The sequence below is a fragment of the Mesocricetus auratus genome, unplaced genomic scaffold (genome assembly GCF_017639785.1).
Source record: "Mesocricetus auratus isolate SY011 unplaced genomic scaffold, BCM_Maur_2.0 Super-Scaffold_100004, whole genome shotgun sequence".
NCBI lineage: Eukaryota > Metazoa > Chordata > Mammalia > Rodentia > Cricetidae > Mesocricetus > Mesocricetus auratus.
The window spans coordinates 110,057,309-110,083,572 of record NW_024429189.1 but is presented as its reverse complement, the minus strand read 5'-3'; the positions used below and the strand labels follow the sequence as shown (position 1 = coordinate 110,083,572).

Sequence of the window (26,264 nt, the reverse complement as noted above, 5' to 3'; positions counted from 1 at the left end):
TGAGGCAGGGGAGTGCGTGGATCCTCCGCCCTGTTCAGCGCCGGCCTTTTCCTCGGTGAAGGGCGGGCAAAGGACGCTCCGGGGGAGAAGGATGGCCCTGCCCTGGAGGCGGGACCAGGAGACGCCCAGCCCACCGCGCGGCGGTTGCCCATACATGGAAGTCGCCACCTGGCCAGGTGTGCGCGCCGCCGGGGGCGGGACCGTAGCGCGGGGTGGGCGGGGCAGCGCCGGCGGGCGGGAGCTCGGCTCGCCGGGCGGGGGTTGGGGGAGGACTCTCTCAACAGCGCTCAGGGCCAGCATCTTGAATTTTTTTACCTACTTTGGTGCTGTTCCCACCATCCTGTGCTGATTGGTCAGCCCGGCCCGTCGGCTGTCGCGTGAGAGGAAAAATCTGCACATTTTTCCTCCTTCCTGAGGCGACAGTGGCTGTTCAAAGTGCTGCGTGAGTCAGCGCTAATTTCAGGGCTGGAAAACAGGAGTGATTTGTTTATCTTCGGAGCAGGCTGGGAGGAGGCCGGATGGCCCGCGGGAGTGCGTGGGGGACGCCGCGTGGCCTGGAGCTGTGGATCCGGCCCCTCCGCTGTGCTTGGGGGCTTCTCATTGGGGAATTTTGTGTTTTCCTTAAGGCTGCCACCTGGCCACCAGGAATCCCAGCGTTGTTTGTTTTTGTGGCGAATAAAAGGAACCCTTAAGACGTTGAGTGATTACCTAACTTTTGGACTTAATTTAGGCGATGATCACGATCTCTACCAAAACTTCAATTCTCTAGATAGGAGGCTTTTGGACAAGATGCTTGTTGTGTTTCTTTGTTTCTGTTTTCTGGGCGCTATATAAATTCTACCCTAAGTAACTTTTGTTCTGCCTACGTAGCAGAAACGCAGTTCCCAAGTTTTTGGGTTTTTTTTTTTACTCAAGACAAAAAGCAAGTTGTGACAATTGCAAGGCTTTCCGGCTTTGCCACAGGCTGTTCAGAGGGCTCTAACAGCGGCCTCAGAACCACCTAGACAGCCTGTTCAAAAGATTTCTATTTCGTTCTCTATCAAGGCATCTAGAATGTAATCGAAAGTTTTGCATTTTAAACAATTCTCTGGTGTTACTAGTTGGGGACCACACTGATGAGAAAGAACCTACATCCAGCTGCAGCTGTAACCCTTCTGGTTTTTTGTTTTGTTATATCTTGTTTTTCTGCCCAAAACTCTGGCCCCTACTAAATGAGACATCCTCTCTAGTGTGGAATTGAATCAGCTTAAGGACCGGTGTCTGCAGATTCTGATGTCTCATTTGTGTGTTTTATCACATTGCTACTAGTTATGTTCAAACACAAGAATGTAATCCTTCTACTTACTTACTTAAGATTTTCTATGTCTCCTTCCAGAATCTTAAGCAAGTCTCTCCAGCCCCTCTGCCTTAACCTCACTCCCTCTTCTTATGGATCTGCCCAACAATAGAGCTCCCAGTGTTCCTATCACCTGCCAGCCTGAAATTTTCTCTGACCGCTTTCCAGGGAATGAGTTTGGTGGCATCTCATAGTCTTACACTTCACCCTTGCTCTAGCCTTTATAAGCATCTAAGTCACCAGGGGAACTATTTAAAATTCACATTTTAGAATTTAGGGTCTCTGATGTCATCATGAGATACTGAAACAAGAGAGGTAGTGATGCAGCTAGACCCTGGGGTACACCTTTCCTGGCTTTCATTGACTTGTGGCTATGAACTGTTTTTTATACATTTACCACTACTTCCAGACTAGACTGGGAATCCCAAAAGAAAAACAAAATTGGGGTGGTTTCTACATGAAGTGGCCCAGCCCTCTAATATGCCACATGCTTAATAAATGTTTTCCTAAGTTAGCCAGAATCTGAATGTATCAGACAAATTAATGTATCTGTTCACTATGGCCTTGAATACATTCTTACTGAACTTTAAACCACCACATCTACAGCCAGTTGTTCCAGATATTTTTATATTTTATATTATTATTCCTCCTCACCCTCAGAAGGACCAAGTTTAATAGAATGATCAAACGTTGAAAGCTAATTCCCAAGGTGATGTAATGATATTTGGGGGCGTGAAGTCAGCACTTGCACAATAGGAGAAGATAGCAATCTGAGTAAAGAAATTTCCTCATCAGACACTAAATCTGCTGGTCCCTTGATCTTGGACTTCCCAAGCCCACAGAACCATGGGAAGTTTCTTTTGTTAAACCATCCTGTTTATGCATTGAAGGGCCCAGACCCTCACCCAGCCCCCTGCTTTGGCAGCCATGACAGGCTATAGAAAAGACCCAGCAAGACATAGGCCCCTGACCCAGCACCCCCCTTCTGCCTTAATCACTAGGAAGCCAGATACCCTCCATGTGGCCATGTGGCCAGGAACCAATTAAAAGTTAGCTTGCAGGCTCTGGATGTGCTTTACTGATAACAGTGGAATGCAGAGGGATGACCTCTAGGCATAACAACCTTTCTGTGCTACAGCTGACCAATCAACTCAGGACATGTTGCCCAAGCCCAGAGGTACACCAATCCTGAGACTGTTGCTATGTAACTAGGAGCCTCCCAGACATTGCCCTTGTTCTTACCCTACTATATTCCCTGCCCCACTGCTGCTCAGGGTCCCTCTTGCTCTGCCAACTGTGTTGGACGGATAGGGGGCCCGAGTTAATACAGTAAACTCATTAATTAAAAAGACTATTTGCTTTTGCATCAGAACTGGTTTTGGGGAGTCAGAGTCTGTGCACAAGAGGCACAACAACATCAGTCTATCATAGCCATCAGAAAGACTGCAACACATAAGGGCTCCCTGAATAGGAGACAGATGTATTCCATTTGTCTCATTTAGAAAGTGTTTTGGGTACTGAATCTGTGAATATATAAATGATACCACTTTATATCCACTAACATGAGTCACAGGGAAGAATAAATTATACATGGATGAGAACTCAGAGAGCTGTGGGCTAATGCTCATAACCCTATCAGAACCTAAGATAGAAAACTTTTTTTTTTTTTTTTTTGGTTTTTTGAGACAGGGTTTCTCTGTGGCTTTGGAGACTGTCCTGGAACTCGCCCTTGTAGACCAGGCTGGTCTCAAACTCACAGAGATCCGCCTGCCTCTGCCTCCCGAGCGCTGGGATTAAAGGTATGTGCTACCACTGCCCGGCAGAAAACTATTTTGATCTCTCCATTTCTTTTCCACCACAAACTCATCTCTCTGTTCCCTGCTTATTTCTATCTGTAGCCTTTAAAAGTAATATTAGTCACATAGATAAGATGTATGTCCTCACTAGGGAAGATTCAAACTGCAACAAAAGGTACCATGGACACCCACTTGTCCTTTACTCTCGGTGTCTTCAGAGTAACCACTAGTGTGAATGTAGCATCTGCCTTATATGGAAACACCCTGAGTCTATTTGATTTGCATCGGTGTTATGAGTAATGGTTTTATTCTGGATGTCCTATAGCTTGCTTTATGCAGCTGATGATTGCCTTGGTGACCTTGCCTTATCATTACCTGAAACTGCTATAAGCATGACTGACCATTATTGAATCTTTCCGACTGCTGGTCATCCAGATGGTTCCTGGTGTATAGTCATCATCAATAGTGTACAGTGACCAACCTATGACTGTCCCTTACATATATAAGTTAGTACACATCTCAGAAAGGGGCAAATAAGAGAATCTAATATTTGGTTTATGGCTAGACTAAGTCCAAACTCTACAAAGTGTATATGGAAGTAATTGTACCATTAGTGGTTTTCTTTTTCAATATAAGATAACAACTTGGCAGCTCCTCAATATACAGTATTGAATAAATGAATGAATGAGCATATATTGCTTGTATCCTTTTAAAAATTTTCTGCATTGCAAAGATGTCAAATGCTAATGATGTGACTTATTGGTAGGGCACGTAATGAACATTCATGAGACCCTGGGTTCAATTCCTAGCATGTGAAAAATAGTGGTTTAGCCACTATTGAATTTTCATATGTGAAACTTACTTTACATGTTAAAGAAGTAAAGAGACAACCAATTCCAATGTGGTATATTGGTTTGTTTTGTTGAGTATGTAGATACCTTTCCCAGAGTCACCTAATGATCTAAGAATGACTGGAGCACTGGCTATCACTTCCGTTTTCTGGGTGGAAAGAAGAAAAGGATGTGAAAAGGTCATTTCTTCCTTTTAAAAGAAAATTTCCAGAAAATTTCTGCTTGTATCAGACTCACCAGAATTTCATCAATGAGATGTCACCCATTCCCTAGCCAGTAGTATTCTCAGCCTAGAAACAGGCACAAAGGAAAAATGGGTGTTGGGAGACAAGTAGAAGTGACTGCCACAGATAGATACTATGTGGGTCTACAGAGAAGGTAAGGTGACAAGGTAGTCCTTAGAAGCTCCAAACCCCAATAATCAGGAAGCATGATTGATCACAAGTTGACTAAAGTCTTCTGGAATTTTCTTAACATGACAAAGTTTTGCTGGAAAACAGAAGGAATTTGTAGAAAATACATTGTGGCTGTTGTTCATTGAGCATGGATAGACGGTAGGCAGACAAACAGATGTATACATAGATGATAGAAAAATGAATTGCCTATTCTGATGATTGGCAGTCCTCAGGCTCTGGCATCTCTTGGTCCTTATGGGACAGTAAAAATCACTCTTCATATGTTAAGCACACAACAGATCTGTGTGATTTTATAGGTAACAGTTTTCTACTCAAGGTAAACCAGGAGAAAATGGAATGGAAAACGGTGCAACATTTGTGACCGCTGGTTCTTAACCCCTCTTTGTCCAGGTATTCTTCTGTGGGTTTTTGTCTGTATGTCTGTCTGTTTTTGCAGTTTTCTAAATTTATTTTTCACTTAGCTGTAATTTTTTCTATAAAAAATTGACTGTCTATAAATTCTGAATGTAGTAGAAGGGACATGAGTTACTGACGCACAAGGTTTGTTTGATGGCTCCTCAGCTACATTATGTTTTCTGACAAATGCACATGGATGTGGACCGTTTCTTATTTCCTTGGCCGAGACAGCTTTGTTGAACCTGGCATCAGTGTACACAATCTGGGATCCCCATCTTGGACTTCATGGAAAGTTTGTGCATTTCACTGAGTACCCAAGGTAAATGCTTCCTGAAGCCCACTAGCCCACTCTGGTAGATGTACGTGAGTGTTGATGGTGTATTTTCAATTCTCCACCTCCTAGATGGCTAAATAGCTCCCCTTCTCCCCCCTATACCCTTCTTCGTGGGGCCATCAAAATGCAAGCAGCAGAGAGGCTTCTCCCTGGCCCAAGTTGGAAAGGAAGGACACAAGGGATTGTCAATACTGTGGTTTTAATAAAAGTTATTAAACTCCCTCCTATTCTAGAAAGATTAATTTTTGTGCCAACTCTCAAAGCTTACTCACAATCGCCAGGAGCCCATGTGCTCACTGCCCTGAAGCCCAAGTGCTTAAACAAGGTATCCCAGGAAAACTTATGAGAGGTTCTGAAAAGGAAGCCCTGTTTAGGTATATACGAACAATCCCACAATTCCTAGACCTAGATCCACCAAAATTAAGGGTGTCACATTGCTGTGTTTATCAAATAAAAAAACCTCCCAGAGTTGGGGACATAGCTCAGCTGGTAGAATGCCTATGTAGCATACAGAAAGTCCTGGGTTTAATCCCCAGCAGCACATAAACAGGACATGGCAGGGCACACCTGTAATTTTAGTACTAGAGAGGTGGAGACAGGAGAATCGGAAGTTCAAGGCCAACCTAGGCTACATGAATAAAAATAGAATGAATGGGGAAAAAACAGAAAACAAGATAAGGCTTCCATACCTTTATGGAATATTTAAAAAGTACAGCTGGTCTCCATAACAACCACAGAACTAGCGTGCATTCATTCATGCAGCAGTATATCTTGGGTTGTGGAGAAGTATCCATCCTTGTTATTCTCCTGTTTCTTCTGAGGCATGCTGTGTTCATTATATAGTTCTGATCCTGTGGTTGCTTTTCTGAAGAAAGATGAGCCAGGAAAGGTTCATGAAGGGACAACTAAAAAAAATGAGTATTTAATTTCAAGGATAAATTTTCCAAAATACAGAAGAGGTCAAGGGTTGAGTACCATCACAAATTATAAAGTTGGGATAGGAATGAAGGAACAGGATTTTTGTAGGCAGTTTTTAAAACCTAAAAGCAGCTGCCAGATAGTGGTGATGTACACCTTTAATCCCAGCACTTGGGAGGCAGAAACAGGTAGATCTCTATAAGTTTGAAGCCAGCCTGGTCTACATAGTGAATTCCAGGACAGCCAGGGCTGCACAGAGAAACCCTGTCTTGAAAAACAACTGCTTTTTTTTCTGCCTGCCGCTGCGGAATTGTGCGGAGGCAGAGGCTCGGGTGTGTTCAAGATTCGGCCTCACCACCGCCATGGCTGAGGAAGGTGTTGCTGCTGGAGGTGCAATGAACTTCAATACTGTGTTTCAGGAGGTGCTGAAGACCGCCCTCATCCACGATGGCCTTGCACTTGTTATCCTCGAAGCTGCTAAAGCCATAGACAAGCGCCAAACCCATCTCTGTGTGCTTGCATCAAATTGTGATGAGCCCATGTATGTCAAGTTGCTGGAGGCCCTTTGTGCTAAGCACCAGATCAACCTAATTAAGGTTGATGACAACAAGAAGCTAGGGGAATAGGTAGGCCTCTGTAAAACGGATCGAGAGGGGATGCTTCGGAGAGTGGTTGGTTGTAGTTGTGTAGTGGTTAAGGACTATGGCAAAGAATCTCAGGCCAAGGATGTCATTGAGGAGTACTTCAAGTGCAAGAAATGAATAAATAAAAATTTTGGCTCAAAAAAAGGAAGAAAGAAAGAAAGACAGCAACAACAAAAAGGCATCAATATTTTCCTGAAAGCGCAGAAGTAATTTTAGGGAAAGCAGGACTATTTTATATGACAGGTGAGTGATGGACAAGACAGAAGAAATGAAATGACAAGTCGAGAGAAGAAAGGATAACAGCAGCAGGCCAGGCATGCTGAACTCTCTGATAGAAACCCAGTTCTCCCAGTCCCTCTGTTCTTTGCCCATCTGGCTTCTCCCACTGGGACTTCAGGGCAGGCATTCCTCAGAACCTGCAAAAACATCCATCCTCCTGGCTGCCACGAGGGATCTCTGCTGGCCTGTGGAAAGTTGATGTCAACACCTGCAGGTGAGCTGCATTGGCCCAGAACTTTCTCTACCTCTGAGAACTCAATGGTTAGACCCCGAGGCAGAGGATAGCAGGAGAAGCAGAAGTCATCTGGAAGGGATAGGCCTCCTAGTTGAAGTGAGCGGTTGAGGCTACACTCCAACATCAGTGTCTCTCCAGCTTGTAACATCCCCACTCATCTTCCCAAGGAGCAGCCCCAGTTCTCACAAGCCTGGGTAGGTGACAGTCCTAAGACGCACATGACTCCACTGGTCAAGAGAAAAATGGAAAAGAAGTACAGGCACAGTGATCAAAGTAAGCCAACTAAACTCAAACAGAAGCAAGATGTGAGCATAGCAGACATTCCCAGAGAGGCCGGAACAGCTGTAAGAAGTAGAAGACATTAGAAACACTGTAAGACCAACTGAGTTGGTCAGTCAATGGGCTGGTTTGACTATTCCCTGAAACAGAGATGGGTAAAAAGGTGATGTCAAGGAGTTACCTTGGAAGATAACAAAAAGGATAAAACATGCAAAGAGTGAAGATTCATGACGTAAAGGATAGAGAGAAACCAGCCAAAATCTGTGTGAAGGAACCCAACATGGTGACATTAGAGACGGGGAAGCAAATGTTGGAAGAAATACCGACTGCGAGGATGACCGCCTGGTTTTAAGTACAAACTACTGCTTTCATTATTGCAGCATGTGTTTTGTACCTGAATGTGCCTGGTCTGCTTAGAGGCTGGAATGAGAAAAGATTCCTTCCACCTGGACTTTTAGTGTATCAAAGTCCAACAAATAACTGCACAAGAAAGTGCAGGGCTGTGGGTGGGGAATGCCGCATTGGTAAAACTGGATCCATGAGAGATGGGGTGATAAAAAGTGAGATTTAAATGCCGTGAAGGACCCAGGCATGGAAAAATCTTGGGGGAGGGGGCATCCTAGATGGAGGAAGAAGCTAGAAGAGAAGGAAGAGAGTGGCTGGGGGCTGGTGAGTCAGGGTGCGTGGACCCCAGTGATGTAGGGTTGGGTAGATGTGGTGAGGGAATAGGAAGATTAATGAAAAATGCTGAGTTATAGTCTCAGTGATAAACAGTGTATTTATAGCTATATTATTTTCTTTTTATATAGCTGTTTTGAAATTCATGTTTTAGTTAGCATGCAATGCAATTATGGCATTTCCATACATAGATTTCATGTATCTTGTTCATATTTTCCCATCACCCTCCCTTGTCACCCCTTTATTAAGTTGTCTACTTTCTTCCCGTAAATTGTCTCCTTTTTGCTTTTTTTTTTTTTTTTGGTTTTATGAGACAGGGTTTCTCTATATTGTTTTGGAGGCTGTTGGTCCAGCCCAGCCTCGAACTCACAGAGATCCGCCTGTCTCTGCCTCCCGAGTGCTGGGATTAAAGGCGTACGCCACCACCGCCTGGCCTCCTTTCTGCTTTTATGTCTACTTGTATGTATATGTGTGTACACACACGTACACACAGACACACACACACACACACAGAGTTAAGTCTAGGTTTTGTATTATTTTCTATTGCATTAGGTTGAACAGCTTTCTCTTATAGTATTCAGCTATCTTTGGGATGGGGTGTGGTAGTGTATTTGTGTTAGACCAGCACTCAGAAGAATAAGACAGGAGCCTGGTAGCAACATCCTGTCTTTAAAAACAAAACTATTTTTGACCTACATAAACAAGGGTTTCTTGTGTTCAGTCTCATACTAGCCACGTAGGAGTCTGAGTAGCCTGAACTAATTTTTTTAAAGGATCCTTTCATCTTCCTCGTGTCTTCCCCCACGAAAGAGAGAAGCCAAATGCTTTGTATTTGGAGGCAAAACAAGAATTTTGTTTCCATTTGAAATGACATATCCTTTTGAAACTTTCTGACTTTGACCTGGAAGATGTCTCCTGGGCTCCACCATGTGCCAGCTGTGACTGTGTTAGCCAGAAACACAAAGATGAATTTCAAGTCCTGAGCTCTGCCATAAGGAGATGGCAGGCAGCAGCAGATCAAAGGCAGGAGAGGCTGGGCTCCCTTGGGAGTTTTCCAGATCTTAACTAGTAGGGCAGATCACATCTGAGAAATGTTACCAGGTCTTAAGACAGCAAGCCATCCAAAAAGGAAAACTATAAAGGTGGCCCACGTGGCTTCTCCCTTATGTTGTCCAATGTGGCTCTAAGAGAAACAGCTGCAGGGTTCACCAAGAGGAGGAAGTTTGGTGGAAGAGAGCACAGATGAACTATGAAGAAATTAGACCTCATGGGCTAAGACACATGAATACAGAAATGATTGGAACTTGTGTGTGTAAGTGTATGGGTGTATTGTGCAAGTGTGTGTGTGTGTGTGTGTGTGTGTGTTGTGTGTGAGTGTGTTAGTTGGTTTTCTTTGATAAGGGTCACTCTACTTCCCTGATTTTCCATCTAGGCATGGAAGAAGTGATACCAAATAATGACTCAGTCAAGGAAACTCAGATCTTCTCAGTGAGGAAACATGGTTGTGGTCAAAGAAGCCTCCACCAGAAACAGAGGGCAGGGGCTGCATGGGCAATTTGAATATCTTTGACTTCCAGGGACTTACTTTAATCACAAAGACTCCAGGATTTTATCTTGAGCCCCGCATCCTGTGAGTCTGGATGTCACAGGTTTTGGTCTCAGTGCTGTCCTGCTAGCCTGGCCATGGTGACGTCTGTGGGAGCAGCTCTCTAAGCCTCCTTGTCTTCTGCTAGAAAAACTGAAGGTGTTAATGATGCTAAACTCCCTCTTTGGCTATAAGAGGGACTCCTGGCCCTCTGTAGACAGCTTCCTGAACGCTGTGACCCTTTATTGCAGTTCCTCATGTTGTGGTGACCTCCCCACCATAAAATGATTTTGTTGCTACTTCATAATTGTAATTTTGCTACTGTTATGAATCACAATGTAAATATCTGTGTTTCTTGGAGGTATTAGGAGACCCTTGTAAAACGATCATTTGACCCCCAAGGTTGTGACCCACAGGTTGAACTGCTGCTACAGAAGGCTTATTGAGAAGGGGGTGGGACTCAGTAAAAGAGTTCACGGTTAGTTTATGTGAGATAGACCCTGGGTTTAGTCCCCAGCACCAAAACAATTAAAATGTTTTTTAAAATGATTGAGAATCTAACCTGGTCTTGGTAATTTGTATTTTATGCTAGCCATATGAAGACAGACCCCAGGATTTTTGTCATAAACTCCAAGACTTGGGCACTAGACACAGTGACTGTTGTTTGATTGGTTTTGTTTTGTTTTTTGAGGCGAGCTCTTCTGTAGTCTAACTGCTCTGAACTCTCTATGTAGCTGAGGGTAACCCTGATCTTGAATTTCGGATCCCTCTGCCTCCACCTGCTGAATACTAGAATTCCAAGCAAGTAAGGACAGTGCTGGGAGCTGAACCCTTGGTATTATATATGCTATGCAAGTGTTCTACCAACTGAGCCATATCTCCAGTCCTTCCTTCAAAAAATAAAAATAAAACCAATTGCTTACTGTACTGTATACTCATAGGGTTCCCTCAACATATACCTACGGCTCAAACAGCATTAACCTCACACATTTTCATAATATGCAGACTAGGCCACAGCCACATCCTGCCATCAGGATGACCCCATTTCTCACAATTTTTAAAGTCACCGGGGAGGGAGGTGCTGGTCATCGATGCAGCTTAGTCTCTCAGCGATGAGCCCCTCCTGATAGTTTCTGCTGCAGTTGGGCGGAATCACTTGTTCATTTTACTCAGCATCCTGTGGGAAACGGTCTCGCCTGCCCCTTGAGCCAGAGAGTCACTTCCTCCTGCCTGCCAACCTTTAAAGTTTCCTTCCCTGCCCAGGCCAGTTCCGAGGTTTCAGACTGCAGGGCTTCAGTCTTGGACTGTTCAGAGGTGGGTCCTTCAGGCAGGAGAGCATGCACGTGTGCTCCAGCAGAGGCCGAGTGCTGGATTCTAGGCTTGCTGTTTCTTCCTTTCCGTTTTTAAACAACTCTAGGAAAGAAAGGCCCGTAAAAGGTGCTGTGGGCGCAGGTTTCATTTATGACTCATGGAAATTTCTAAAATGATAAATATTGGCTCAGCAGCAGCCTGACCTAAGAAACACTCCACTAAACCAGATGCCATGGTTACAAGGCTCTTCTTTGAGCATATTCAACAAATAAACAGTGGTCCACTTCCTGGCTGTCAGAGCAGAAAGAGCCAGAAGGGCCTGGATTTTCAGCAGGCAGGCCAGCCTTCTGTTGGATTTTCCTGAGACCAGAAACCTTCCCTCTAGGTTGGTTGCAGTGTCTTTCTAGCCAGGAAGATATTTCGAATAGTTTGGATTCTATACTTATTTCAGATTCTTTTTTCCTAACATAATGAAAATATTTTACCAATCATAAATTTAATGAGGGTGATAGTAAAAAATATGCTCCCTTCAGGAAAGAAAAAAGGAACAAAGTATTTCCTTGTATGAAAACATCTGTGTGGAGGAAACTTGGCTTCAGAGAAGCTAAGAATCTGGAATAGCAACTGGATTCAGAGAGAAACCAGCCCAGCCCCTCCTGCGCTGGGTGTTTACTGGTAGGTAATAAAGGGAGCCCAGACTTACCATCCCGTCAGCTACTTATGTTTTCTAGAGAAAATAGCATATGGAAATGTCATGCCCAGTGAAAGGCTGATGAAATACCCAGGAAAATTGTAACAAATGACTTGAAACTGCTTTTCAGCTGACATGTCCTTTGTAATAAGTTTATTAACTGAACAGCCTTGCTTGTCATCGGCGCTCATTAAAATGGGATGCTAAGTGCATATGTGTGCACATACATGTACACATAAATATCCACTCACACTCACCACTCACATGCACACATAAACAGATACACACATATACACACATAAATGTATACTACACGAATGCACACATAAACATACATAAACTCATATATCACACCCATGTGCATATAAATATGCATACATACAAACCACACACATGCACACATAAACACACATATCACACACACCCAATACCATACAATGCACATGTAAACACCCACATATCACATGCATGCACACATAAACACACGCCCATATATCCTATGCACATACACTCACATATGCATACTCAGTCTAGAGTTATGATAAACATAGGATAAGGAGGATTGATAGCGCCGGGCGGTGGTGGCGCACACCTTTAATCCCAGCACTCGGGAGGCAGAGGCAGGCGGATCTCTGTGAGTTCGAGGCCAGGCTGGACTGACAGCCTCCAAAACAATACAGAGAAACCCTGTCTTGTAAAACCAAAAAAAAAAAAAAAAAAAAAAAAAAAAAAAAAGGAGGATTAAGCAAAGCAGGTAAAAGACCTAGGCCTGAAATGATTTTTTTATTTTTAAGTTTTATTTATGCACAATTATGTTTTTTTTCCTTTATTGAAAAGGGATTTTTTTCATTTACTATATCCTGATTACAGTTTCCCCTCTCTCTACTCCCAGGTCCTCCCTATCTCCCCTCCCATTCAGATCCACTCTCTTTCTGTCTCTCATTAGAAAATAAACAAGGTATGTGTTTATGTATGATGGAATGATGGAATCAGGATATTTGGCTTACCCACCATCCATAGTTTCTTTACCGGTGAGAACAGTCTCAGTTTCTTCTAGGTAACGCACCATTGGACATTGCCAATTTCTAATTGCCCTTCCGTAGAACAGAACACTTGAGAACTTTTCCCTCGTATCTAGCTGTGGCTTTACATGTAGAACTAGTCTCTCTGCATTCTCACTCCTTCTCACCTTCCCACTCCCTCCCCAGCCTCTGATAGCCACTATCTTCTATTTCTATTTCTATTGAATCAGTGAAATCTGCACATGAAAGAAATTGTGTGGTATTTGCCTTTATGTCAGGCTATAAAAGTAAACTAGCAGGCCCTTATGGAGGTTGAAACAATGATCACCAGCTCCGCCAGACCCAGCCTGGGCTACATGACAAGACCTTTCTAAACAAACAGACCACTGGGATAGTTCAGTGGACACAGGCGTTTACAACATAGATTCAATTCCTAAAAGAACTGACTCCACAAAGTTGTCTTGTGACCTCCATACACCCACTCCCACACACATACAATAAAATAGCTTTTAGAAACTAGGCATAATGGCATGACATACACCCACAACCCTCACCCCGACAGCTAGAAGAGGAGGATGGTGAGTTCCATAACACTCTGGATCACATAGTGAGAGCTTAAAACCAGCTCACTCCTCCCTTACAAAATATTCAACCAATCCAACAACAGCAACAAAAATAGATAAGGGGACTGTAAAACACTTAAGGAACCTAGGACTTTAAAGAAGATGCCTTCCCCACCAAATACTAAGCCTCCCCAGTCTTGCTGGTCACCTCCCACAGCTCCTCAAGGACCGATGGACTTCCTCCAGCAATACAGAAGCCATGTTGGGACAGAGGTAGGGCCTCAGGGTGAAAACTCTAGGATACACCGAAGGGAGGTTGGAGAGCAGCAACACAGATAAAGGGTGCATGTGTTCCTTTACAGAAGACGGGAGGTGGCAAGGACCTGGGTGCTATGTGGTCTGGAATGTCATTGTGGGCTGGGAAGGGAGAAGCAATGACTGCCTTTGGAGTCAGTAGCCGGGACACTTATCTGAAGTTCCATTTAGGAGAGAAATGGAGGCAAAGCCAGTAGCTATGATGAGGGCCTGGTACTGATGCTTCTCCTATAGGCCCACCTCTCCCTTTACTGTCCTTGGCTTCCCATCTTATAATAATAGTCAGCACTTAAGTCTAATGGGAATAGAGCACTCCCCACCCTCCAGGTAGTGACAGGGAGTGTCTCTGTAAGTAGCCAAGGTGATGTTGGCAGCCACATCCACAGCCATTGGAATGGTACTGTATGCCAAGGGAGAGGGTTGGGCCCTGAGCCAGGATGCAAATAGTCCTGGGGAATTCTTCAGGTTGAACCAAATGACATTAACAATAAATTCAGAATGGAAACCATTTTACTATATTTTTTCTGCTTCCAGGTAATGGTGTTGCCTTTTATCCGAGCACTCGGGAGGTAGATGCGGGCAGAGCTCTGTGAGTTCAAGGCTAGCGTGGTCTACAGTGTGTGTTCTAGGATTGCCAGGGTTACAAAGAGAGTCCCTGTCTTGATAAATGTGTGAGTGTGTGTGTGTGTGTGTGTGTTTATTGCATGAATATCACCCACTTAGGGTTTTCATTATTACATGATGATCATGTAGACTCATGTCCAGGGATAAGAAAAATACAGACTGTGACCCATCAGTTCCCAACAGCAACAGCTGGCAAAGCTATAGTATATGTAGTGCAGAGCACATAAGAATATCTCATGGTAGCTTTCGTGTGTGTGTGTGTGCACGCACATGCGCTTGCCATGACACAATGAGGCTGAGAACAACTTACCGAAGTTGGTTCTCTCCTTCCACCTTGTGGGTTTCAGGGCTTGAACTCAACTCACCAGCCTTGACAGCAAGCACTTTTACCTGCAGAACCATTTTTGGTGGCTCTTATGGTGCATTTCTTTCACCGTGCCCATGCTCTTCCTCATCTGACCTCCTTTAACACATCTGCTCTTCTGCTCTTCATATGTTTAATTCTGTCACTTCAAAACTATTGTGTAAATGGAGGTTAGCTTTTGTCTTGCCTGCATAATTCTTTGGAGGATTTCTTAGTTATATTTTTTGGCAATATATCTTGATCATTTCCAACCCAAACTTCCGTCTCACTCTCTGAAAGCCCCGATACTCCCCCCTCCCACCTCACAACAGCCTCCTCCTCTTCCTCTTTCTTCTGTAATCTACCGAGTGCAGCTCACATGAGCATCTGTGTGAAACAGTCCTTTGGAGCAGGAGCAACCTCCCAGAAGAAAGATGACACCTCCCATCCCAGCAGCCACCAATTACTAATAGTGCCACAGAGATGGAGCCTAATGAGCCCTTCCTCTGTCCCTACTGGAATGCTCACTGGCTTGACCACCTGTAGGAAACCACAGCTGTTGTGAATTCATGAGGACGCATCATGTTCAGAAGACAACAGGCCATACTGGAGAGTCATTCTGGTTGCTGATTATATCAGTAGCTTGTTCTGTTTTATTGCCAAGTCATATTCTATGGAATGAATGTGCCATAGTTTATCCATCCATTGAATAATATTTGGCCTATACTGAACCTACACAAGACTGGGCATGGCAACATTCAGTCAGGGATTGGAGAGTGGCTCATGGGCCCCTATTCCCATTATTCTAAAATATTGGCTACTGATGAATTCTGGAAGGAATACAGCCTTTCTTCAGTTGAACTATCAAACTCTGAGTCTGTAGTCTCATGGACAGCCTTTGTTAAAATCAGTGGGTCACAAAACAAAACAACATGAATGTAAGGGAGGGACGTGGGGGGGAGATAAGAGAGAGTGGGTGGGAGTCCTCAGATACATTTTTACACACGTGTGAAATTGTCTAAGAGTGAATTTAATCATTAAAAAAGAATATCTGACTTATTTCCACTAGAATTTAAAATTAGGGCAAACATACAAGTTTAATTTGCCTACAATCTTAGCACTAGGGAGCTGAGCCTGTTTGATTATGAATTTGAGGCCATCATAGGCTGTGGAGGGAGGCCCTTTCTTGAAAAAACAAAAGCAAAACTCCCAAACCAAAGGAAAACAAACACATAAAAATGGTTTCTACAGGAGAATCTAAAAGATGAGTGATAAAGAATGTCTCCTTATCATCTTAACACCTTTTTAATCTCATAATTTGAAAAATGATTTTTCAATACATTTAATTGCATGCATTATTGTAGGGTATCTTTATTTTTAAAAAATGTTACTTATTTTATGTGTATGATTCTGTGCATATGGATACTAACTGCTTTACCATAAATGACTGAAAACATTTATGTTAGAGAGTATATACAAATTTAGCTTCCAAAACTTCATTTTATTATTTCTATGTATTTGTTGCAGGGGTTCACATGTGCCATACCACATATGGGGAGGTCAGAGGACATCAGGAAGGAGTCACTCCTATCCTTCCACCCTGTGTGTCCCAGGGCTCAAAGTCAGGCCACGAGGTGTGGCAACAGGTACTTTTACCCACTGAGTCATCTTATGGGCCCCAAATTTAATTTTGAAACCTAACCTAAGATAAACCACCATTATGAAAACTTACCTGTATATCCTCTCTGAGGCAGCCTATGTGAGCAACCTGCCCACAGCCTTGCTGCCACCAGACATCTGCTTTACACATTTGGTCTGTCCGAAGTGTGAAGAATGCTGCTTTCTGATGATGAGTGATGCTGAGCGTCTTTGGAGATGTTTGCTTTTGTTCATCCTCGACTGTGAAATGGATATTCACATGTTACTAACTTTTTTTCTTTGTCTTTCTTGTCCCTACCTTAGAAGTCTTGTACTTGATACCAACCCTCTGCTTTGTATAGAAAAGATAAATTTCCTACTTGCTTTTTGTCATTTAAATTTAGTTTATACTGTCTTTTATAATGTTTTAGTAATGCTAAATGGTAGTATTTTAATAAGGTAAGCTTATCCATCCTTTTTGGTAACTATTGCATTTTAACCTAATATTCTATAAAAATTACTGTATAATGGATTTCATAATGGCCTCTTCTTTCAAGTAGATTATACATTTTGATCATATTCGCTCTCCACTATGCTCTTGTCTCACTTGACCTCCCCCTGCTGCTAATACTTTTCCCAAACAGTCTGCCTTCTATTTTCTTGGATGGTGTGTGTATGTGTATATGTGTGGTTATGTGCTATTTATGATTTATTAAAGCTCAGCTGAGGATTCAGAAAGCAAAGTCAGCCTCAAGCTATAGAGATCAGGCAGTGGTGGTACACACCTTTAATCCCAGGACTCAGTGTCTCTGTTAGTTTAAGGCCACCATGGCCTACACAAGAGTGAAGAGTAGCAGAGCTCAAGCCTTTGATCCCAGCAGCTGGGACCACAGGCCTTTAATCCCATCATTAGGGAAGTATATAAGACAGGAGCAAGGTCTCAGAGCTGGCATTCATTCTTCAGCCACACTGAAGATAAAAATACATTGAAGTCTCAGAATTCCCTAGCCATGCTGAGGAGAGGCCGCAGTCTGACGTTTGGTGGAGCTGGGATCGCCTTTCATTCTGAGGTAGAGTAAGAACTAGTGACCAGATGCTTTATTTTTCTGATCTTCAGCTTGAACTTGAACCTCAATATCTCTCTGTGTCTTTTACTTATCATGTACATATATGCATGTATATTTGTGTTTATGTGCATGTGTGATTTGTGTATGTATGTTTATATATGTATGTTATCTAGGTTCCACATATGAGAGAATATGTGATATTTGCCATTTTGAGCTTACTTTATTTCACTTGTTATCATCATCTTTAATTCCTTTTTCCTGAAAATAACATAATTTTTTCTTAAAGAAAAACTCATTTTGCATATATCACATTTTCTTTATTCATTCACCTGTGGCTAGGAATCTAGGTTGATTACATAACTTGTCTGTTGTGAATAGAGCCACACTAAGCATGAATGAGCAGGTTGCTGGATAACATGGTAATTCTATTTTCATTTTTAATACAACTTCCATTCTCAGTTTCACAGTTACTGTGCTAACTTATATTCTCAGTGTCAGTATCCTTGCCAGCATTGTTGTTGTTGTTTGTTTTTTTAAAGATGGCCATTTTCACAATGGAATTTGCATCTTCTGGAGGCTAAGAGGGCTGAACAGTTTCATGGATCCTTTGGCCACCTGAACTGCATCTTTTGAAAAGTATGTTTATTTCACTTTCCAATGTATTTACTCAACTGTTAGTTTTGGGTGTTTAAAATTGTTGTGCTTTATTTTAGATACTACTTTCCCATAAGAAATCATTTTCTCTCATCCTGTAGACTGCCTCTTCACCCTGTTGTTTCCTCTGCTGTACAGAGGCTTGTTAAGTCCGTGCAATCCTGTTTTCCAGTTCTTGGAATGTTTTCCTGAGCCACTGGAGTCCTTTTCAGAAAACCCTTGCCTCCACCTCTATGCTGACATTTCCCCCTAGCAGTTTCACAGGATGATGCATTTTGAACTAGTTTTGTTTGTTTGTTTGTTTTTAGAGACAAGGTTTCTCTGTGTAATAACCCTGGCTGTCTTGGAACTCACTTTGTAGACCAGGCTGACTTAGAACCCACAGAGATCCACCTACCTGTGCCTCCCGTGTGCTGGGAATAAAGGCGTGTGCCAAAACCTCCTGGCTCTTATTTTTTAATTGCTGTCTGAGTGTGATTGTTCCTCAGCTACACACTCCATCCCTAACAACATCCCACTGCTTTTTGTTTTTTCATCCCCTTATTTCAATTTGGTTCATTTCCAGAATCTCACTTTTCCTGCTTAAGTTTTCCTCCACATTGTGAGTTTCTCACCTGTGTTGCTGACTTTTAAAATCTAGGTCTTAGACTGGGAAGATGGCTTAGTAGTTAAGAACACATACTGTTACACAGGACCCAGGGTCAATTCCCAGCACCCACATGGTTGCCCAACCATCTGTAACTCCAGTTCAGGAGATTCTCTTCTAACCTTCAAGGGCACCAGGTGTAGGCATTTCGGATGGATTGGGTGGGACAGATAATCTGGCACTCAGGAGCCACAGAGTACTGAGTGTTACACAGCTCAGATGGAAAGGTATCCTGGAGCTCGGGAACCAAGGACTACCACAGGCCTCAGTAAGCGTAGTAGCTTACAGCCTTGCCTCAAGGAATGGCTTCCCTAGTGTATCAGCTCTGCTCTGGTAGGAGAGGGCCTTCCAGCTGGGGATGTTTGCCCAGTGTAGCAGTTTTGCTCTGTCAGGAGAAGGTCCCCCTGGGCAAAGATGCTACAGTTCAGCTCTGCTCTCGGAGAGTGGAGAGCAGAGTGTAACAACTCAGCTCTGCCAGGGGAAGCTTTCCCAGCAAAAGCGTTACAGCCCTGCTCGCTCTGATCTGCCCAGGGTTATCTCTGCAAAAGGTCTTCACCCAAAGCTCATTGAAGGGGTTTATTGGGAGGGAAGAATCCAGGATAGTGGCTGCCCTCTGCCAGAGTGGCAGAGGACACCCGAGCAGCATGGAACAGCTACAAGCTGAACAGAGAGTGGAGATTGGTCGGATTTTAATGCTGAGCTCACACTGGCTAGAGCTCTGCTCGAGGATTGGTTAGTTTTCTGCACAGGGTTAGGGTAAGATTTGGCTCTGGTTTCAGGGCTAAAGTGTGTTTCTTTCTCTGGTCATTTTTAGCCTTTTGACTCTAATTTTAGGGTCAGGGTTTATTTCTTTCACTGGCTCTGATTCCAGGGACAAAGTGTGTTTCTTTGGTATTGGTTTCAGGGTCAGGGTACATTCCTTTGGTTCTGGCTGTAGGGCCAAAGTGTGTTTCTTTGGCTCTGCTCAGGGTGTGTTTCTTTGGCTGGTCCCTTTTCCCTACACCAGGCATGCACCTGGTTCATATACACACAGTCGTGCAAAAATATTAATACATGCTGCTACCAGGGCCATACAGATCAGGGTGGCCCACACTGCCATCCGGGGGCATAGTGACTGGGGCCTATGTCTGGGTCTGTGGCCCTGCCACAGCCAGGGTCTGTGTTGATGTCCATGGCTCCTGCTACCATCAAAGGCCATGAAACTGCCCCAGGTATGGGCCGCCATGTAGGGCCGTGTTGGAATCAGGGAACCACAGTACTGTTGGGTCCATTCTGACTGAAAGGCCTGCACTGCCACCTGGGGCCCTGCCCTTCACTGGTCCCGCCCCTCATAGGAGAGAGCGCACACGCGCGCGCACACGCACACACGCACACACACACACACACACACACACACACGCATGCACGCACGCACGCACGCACGCACGCAAGCTGGCCCCACCCCTCACCATCAGCCCTCACCTGATGGTGTTGGTCCCAGCTGCCAATTGACCAAATCAGTTATGACCCAGGCCCACATCCAGGGGCTTTGAGTTGGCACTCCCCAACATATACCCCACCTAGGACCTGCTGGAATGCATGATTCTGTGGAACCATAGATGTAGGATCTCCAAGACTCCAGGCAACAGAAGGCTATCCAATAGGACATTCGGTGAGGGTTCAGTATTGATGGTGTACCCTAAGCGAGAAGCCTTGAACAGCACATTAAACTATGAACATTTGAAAGTAATGCTGTTTGGACAAAAGAGTATATAATTTGGATACTCCACAGCCCCAATGCCACTAAGATGGAGAAGCAGAAAAGATGGAGGACTGAAGTGGTCTTTTTTTGTTTGTTTGTTTGTTTTAATTAATATTCATATTTGTATTTTTTATTTCTTTTTAAGTTTTCCATGGGGGAGGATGCTACAAGGGTGAAAGATGGATATGAAGGGGCAGGGAAACAAGTAGAATTGGGGTACATGATATGAAACTGCAAAAGAACCAATAAAAATTATGTTTAAAAAACAAAATATAGGTTGGTCTGGGAGTAGTGGTGTTTACAACTAATTGATCACAACCAGTTACAGATTTCTTTGGAGGCTGGAGAGGTGTCTCAGCAGTTAAGAGCACCAAGTGCTCTTCCAGAGGACCCAGGTTCAATTCCCAGCATCCACATGGCAGCCCACAGCTGTCTGTAACTCCTGTTCCAGGGGATCTAATGCCTTAATATAGACATACTTGCAGGCAAAATACCAATACATATAAATTAAAATTAAATAAATTATTAAAAAATAAAATAAAATATAGGTCTTGAATTGATTTCTTTTATCCACCTGCTTGTTGGGATCCTCTTTGATGTTGCTGAACCTTTTTGGGGGGGTTGAGTTATTTTTTTATTTTTTATTTTTTGTTTTTTGTTTTTCGAGACAGGGTTTCTCTGTATTGTTTTGGAGGCTGTCCTGGAACTTGCTCTGTAGACCAGACTGGCCTCGAACTCAGAGATCGAGTGCTGGGATTAAAGGCATGCGCCACCAACGCCCGGCTGAGTTGTTTTTCTTGCATTTCAGTTTTATTTCATTGTCTTTGACTGCAGTTATGGAGGAGTTGTGGGAGGCACCACACTGACTTTTTCATGTTTTGTGCTTCTGTGTTGTAATTTGCCCATCAATTGGGATGGATGTGCCTCTCTTTTTCCTCTCACTTTCTTTGTTAGTTTTATCTTCTCTATAGATCTTCTTTTAGTAAGCAGTTGCCATTTAGACCGTATGATCATCACCACTGGTTAGAGTGAGCATTCAGATAGCAGTACCAGGAGCAATGATCTAAGAACAAACACAATATTAAAATGCAGCAAACAAGGGAGGAGAGGGTGCTTTAGTTATATGCCCAGTAGGGTTAATTTGATGGCTAATTCTTGATTACCAACTTAATATAGGGTTTAAATGACCATTGAGCCAGGCGTTGGTGGCGCACGCCTTTAATCCCAGCACTTGGGAGGCAGAGGCAGGCAGATCTCTGTGAGTTCGAGGCCAGGCTGGACCGACAGCCTCCAAAACAATACAGAGAAACCCTGTCTTGTAAAACCAAAAAAAAAAAAAAATGACCATTGATATAGACTTCTGGGTATGTGTATGAAAGACTTTCTAAATTAGGATTTTCTAAACATGGGCTCCTTGATGGTATAAAGAGGAGGGAGCAAGCTGAGCACCAGCATTTATCACTGTTACTTTCTGACTGTGGGTGAAATGTGACCAGCTGCCTCGCCCGGTCGACAATCCAATATCCCTGCCACAATGGACTGTACCCTCAAACTGTGGGCCACAGAAACTCCTCCCATCCTTACATTGCTTCGACAGGTATTTTGTTGCAACAACAAGGAAAGTAATTGATAAAGTTAGGAAACAAAAAATCAGAATGGTTTATTATAAATGGAGTTTAAAGGTTAGTAATGCTAAGGAAATGAAAGTTAATGAAAAGAAGGAGTGGGGAAAGGAAAACAGAAATAAGAACAAGGAAGGGAGAAGCATGTGGGTCAAAGGGAAAGGAGCACAATAGAATAAGTGCAGTAAAAGAATAATCATAAAACACAAGCTAGCAAGATAAAAACTGGACCAAGGCAAGCTTTCTTTGCCAAGAACAGCTGATTGTGTCTCTGAAGTTCAAACAGGTAATACTGGAATGGTCTGTGTGTGGTATCCTGCTGGAGTTATAACTGGTTAGACAGGAATGGGCTGTGTGCATACCACCTCTGCTGCTTGTCTCTTTAGCTGTTGAATTCGTGTGCAAGAGTTAGGATGCTTTTGTTTTGTGTGTCTGTTTTAGATTTAATTTTCATTATAACTGTGTGGGTCATGTGCACGCAGTACCTGCGGAGTCCAGCAGAGGTCACGAGATCCTCTGGAGCAGAAGTAACAGACAGTTAGGAACCTGGGACATGGGTGCTGAGAACCAAACTCTGGGAGAGCAGTGCACACTTGTAATTGCTGAGCCATCCTTCCAGACCCCAGGAGCCTGCATTTCTGTAAGAGTTTCCTAGCCCTAAGCAAGGGTTGCCCCAGGAAGATAATTCCTTTCCTGCCCGCCACTGCCTTCTCTGTGTGCTGTGTGGTCATGTTTTTTCTTGCCTAGATTTCAATTTTCTTGTCGCTCAGGGGTGGCGATTATGTTGTTTTTATCTTTACAGTTGGATTTTTCTACCCATACCAGAGTCGCTTTCTTAAGTGTCCCTCAGAATTTCTGTAAATTTTTCTGTGGACTCTGATTTTATGTTCAGGTCAGCTCCCACCAGAAATTCTCTCATAGTTCTCGAAGTCGTTACGTACTTAAGTCAATGGAGTGGGTAGCTTTGGGGTTTTGGGATGCAATTGCATCATGCTTTCTCTTCTCCCCAGTAGAATAGGATGTCTGCCTCCTTCATGGCAGCCTACAGCAATACTGAAATAGCCTTCTCCAGGGTCTGCCCTCAGCAGCTCATGGATCTGCTGCATGAAGTTTTGTTTCTGCTGTAGTTGCCTCTGGAGCTTTGCCTTCTTCTCCCTTTGTTTGCAGATCCTGTGCTGAGGAGGGAAGATCCTCTCCCTTCCTCACCACTTCATTCAGCATTCCAAGTTGAGGGCTACTGTTTCCTTTGCAGATCTAATGTTACCCAAATTTGGGGGAGCTCCTCATTGGATGGCATGTTACCAGGGAAGTTGGAATCCCTTCTTTGAGTTCTTAGTCTTGTTAATAAGATAATTTATAAACAAAATCCAAAAGGAAGCATGAGGAAAATTTTATTAGAATTTAAGAGAAAAAGAATATAGGAGAGGCAAGCTATAAATTTGGGCAGTTGCCCAAAGGAGGCAGATAGAAAAAGGGAAAGAGGAATCCATGTTGTTTGTAAGCAGCTACATGGCAGAGAGTGTGTATGGAGCGTGGCATCAGAGAAAGTACGAGAAAGTTCAGCGCATCCAGGAAAGTGTGCCCAAGCTTTGGACAAAGAAATAGAAAAAGAAAATTTATGACTCTCTGAGTCAGTTATGCTTAGCAATGTTACACGAAGGAGGGCTCTGCAAATGTCTGCAGACTATCTCATTAAGGGCATAATTATTCCTCCCTTATCTTTAGCATGGCATTAAACTGCATATCAGTAATCCCTTGGGCAGGTGATTGAGAAGCCCAGCTGGATTAACTTTCAAGGGAGAAGAAAATAGTCTATAACATTCTAATCTTGGGAGTAGATCAGAATGTCATGTCCATCCTCCGGGCCAGAGTCAGATTTCATTCTTTAGATCCAAAGAAATAGCATTCCCTTCATGGTACTCAACAAAGCCATGATATCTCTCCTCAATGGCCTCCAATACTTCTGTAACACCAAACTTCAGTATTTCTAGATTTTATCTAGTGTCTTGCTGTCTACTATTTATTTGTGGCATTTCTTGGCCTTGCCATACTTCTCACTTCTTTCCACTGTCATAGTCCAGGCGTTTCTTTTAGATTTGAGGATATATAGGAGAGTTTTTGACTCTGCTGTACCATCTTTCTCCTTCCCTTATATTCTTAGCACTTTTATTTTAAAGATTGGTTAAGGAAGTCTTCTTGGAGGCTAGAGGTAGCTTAGTGGTTAAATATCTTGCTATGCAATTGTGAGGACCAGAGTTCATATCTCAAAACCTACTGAGTGATCCCATGAACACCTGTAGCCCTAGCACCAAGGAGGGCAGAGGGAAGAGGATCCTTGAGGTTGGTTGGCTACCAATTTAGCTGAAAAAAAAAAGCACACCCCAGCTTCAGTTACAGACCTTGCCTCAATCAAAGGAGTAAGGCAGAATTGATAAGTATTTTTGGGTTCCCAATAGTAGGTTTCTCTGCAGACACAATAAGATCAAGCAGAATTTAAAAAGAACAGGTTTAATGAGCAAAGCACTATCCGCTCCCCCATGACACTCAAGTCCCCCAGAAGTGAGGTGGGTGAGGGAGGAGGAGAAATAACATGGAGGTCTAGGGACCGGAGCTTATTAAATACCATGTAGACATAGTCTTGAGCAGCTCTGGGGGAGGAGCCATCACTTGGTGGGCTTTCTGAGAGGCGAAGAGTTTGGAATGGGTGTTGGGAGCTTCCAGGTAAACAAGAATGATAAAGGAAGACACTTGGGCCCTTTCCTGGCCTCTGTACACATGAGCAAATGCACTCATCTATACACTCATGAGCATATACCATACACATCACTCTCTCTCTCTGCCTCTCTGTCTCTGTCTCTGTCTCTGTCTCTCTCTCTCTCTCACACACACACAAAGGCCTTCTCTACCAACAAGACTTTATTAGGTAGGATTAGTTTTATATATTATGCAGTGTATCTAATTTTTTCTTAAATGTATATCTAATTTTCTCAGAATGATTTACCTAGTCTTCCCCATTGGTGTGAATTTCATTTTTACTTTACTTTCAATATTATGTAGAAACACATGTGGTTATTGGTTACTCTAGTTTTCTACTGACTTGTTCATTTTTTTAAAATGATTTAATTATTATGTATACAGTGTTCTGCCTGCATGTTTGCCTACATGCCAGAAGAGGGCACCAGGTCTCATTACAGATGGTTGTGAGCCACCACGTGATTGCTGGGAATTGAACTCAGGACCTTTGGAAAGAGCAGGCAGTGCCCTTAACCACTGAGCCATCTCTGACTTGCTTATTCTTAAAAAAATACCACCTTTAAAACTATTTTTGCTGGGTGACAGTGACACATGCCTTTAATCCCAGCACTCAGGAGGCAGAGGCAGGTGGATCTCTGTGAGTTGGAGGACATCCCTGTGAGTTGGAGGGCAGCCTAGTCTACAAAGTTAGTTCCAGGACTGCCAGGGCTACACAGAGAAGTACTGTCTTGAAAAGAACCAAACCAAAACAAACAACAACAAAAACTATTATAAAGGAAAGCATGTTTATTTATTTATTTTGCTTTTTCAAAACACAGTTTCTCTATGTAACAGCCCTAACTATCCTGGAACAAGTTCTGTAGACCAGGCTGGCTTCGAACTCATAGAGATACACCTGCCTCTGTCTCCTGAGTGCTCGGTCTAAAGGCATGCACCACCATCACCCAGCAAGGAAAGCATTTAATTGGGGCTTGCTTACAGTTTCAGAGGTTTAATTCTTTGTCACCACCGAAGGAAGCATGGTGGCAGCGAGGAAAAAGAAGGGCATGAAGGAGCTGAGAGGTGTACATCTGGATTAGGCAACAGAGAGAGCCAAGGAGCATGGCTTGGGTTTCTGAAATCCCAGAGCCCACTCCCAGTGACACACTTCCTCCAAGAAGGCCACACCTCCTAATGTCTCTAAGTGGTGCTATGCCCTAATGACTAAGCATTCCAATGTATGAGCCTGGTTCGTGGGGGAGGGGGAGGCATTCTTATTCACACCAGCACACATACATACTTACATACATATATCTCCTGGGTAAGCATTGTACCACTCAGCTACATCTGCCTAGTAGTGCATTTTTAAATATTTGAAAAGTCATGTTTAAAATTAATTTTAAAAAGTCCTTATGCATTTTCTCTTCCTTAAGAATTTCAGAACCACTTGTCAAGTTCTATTTTAAAAATCCTAATGATATTTTGACTTATACAGGAGGAGATGGGTCTGGACTGAAAGTGAACTGTCTCTGCTTCCCGAGTGCTGG

At 43.3% G+C, this 26,264-nt stretch overlaps 1 pseudogene; it reads left to right on the top strand.

Moving 5' to 3' along the window:
• Positions 1 to 247: 247 nt before the first annotated feature.
• LOC121140542 lies at positions 248 to 6,835 on the top strand (annotated as a pseudogene).
• The last annotated feature ends 19,429 nt before the right edge of the window (positions 6,836 to 26,264 follow it).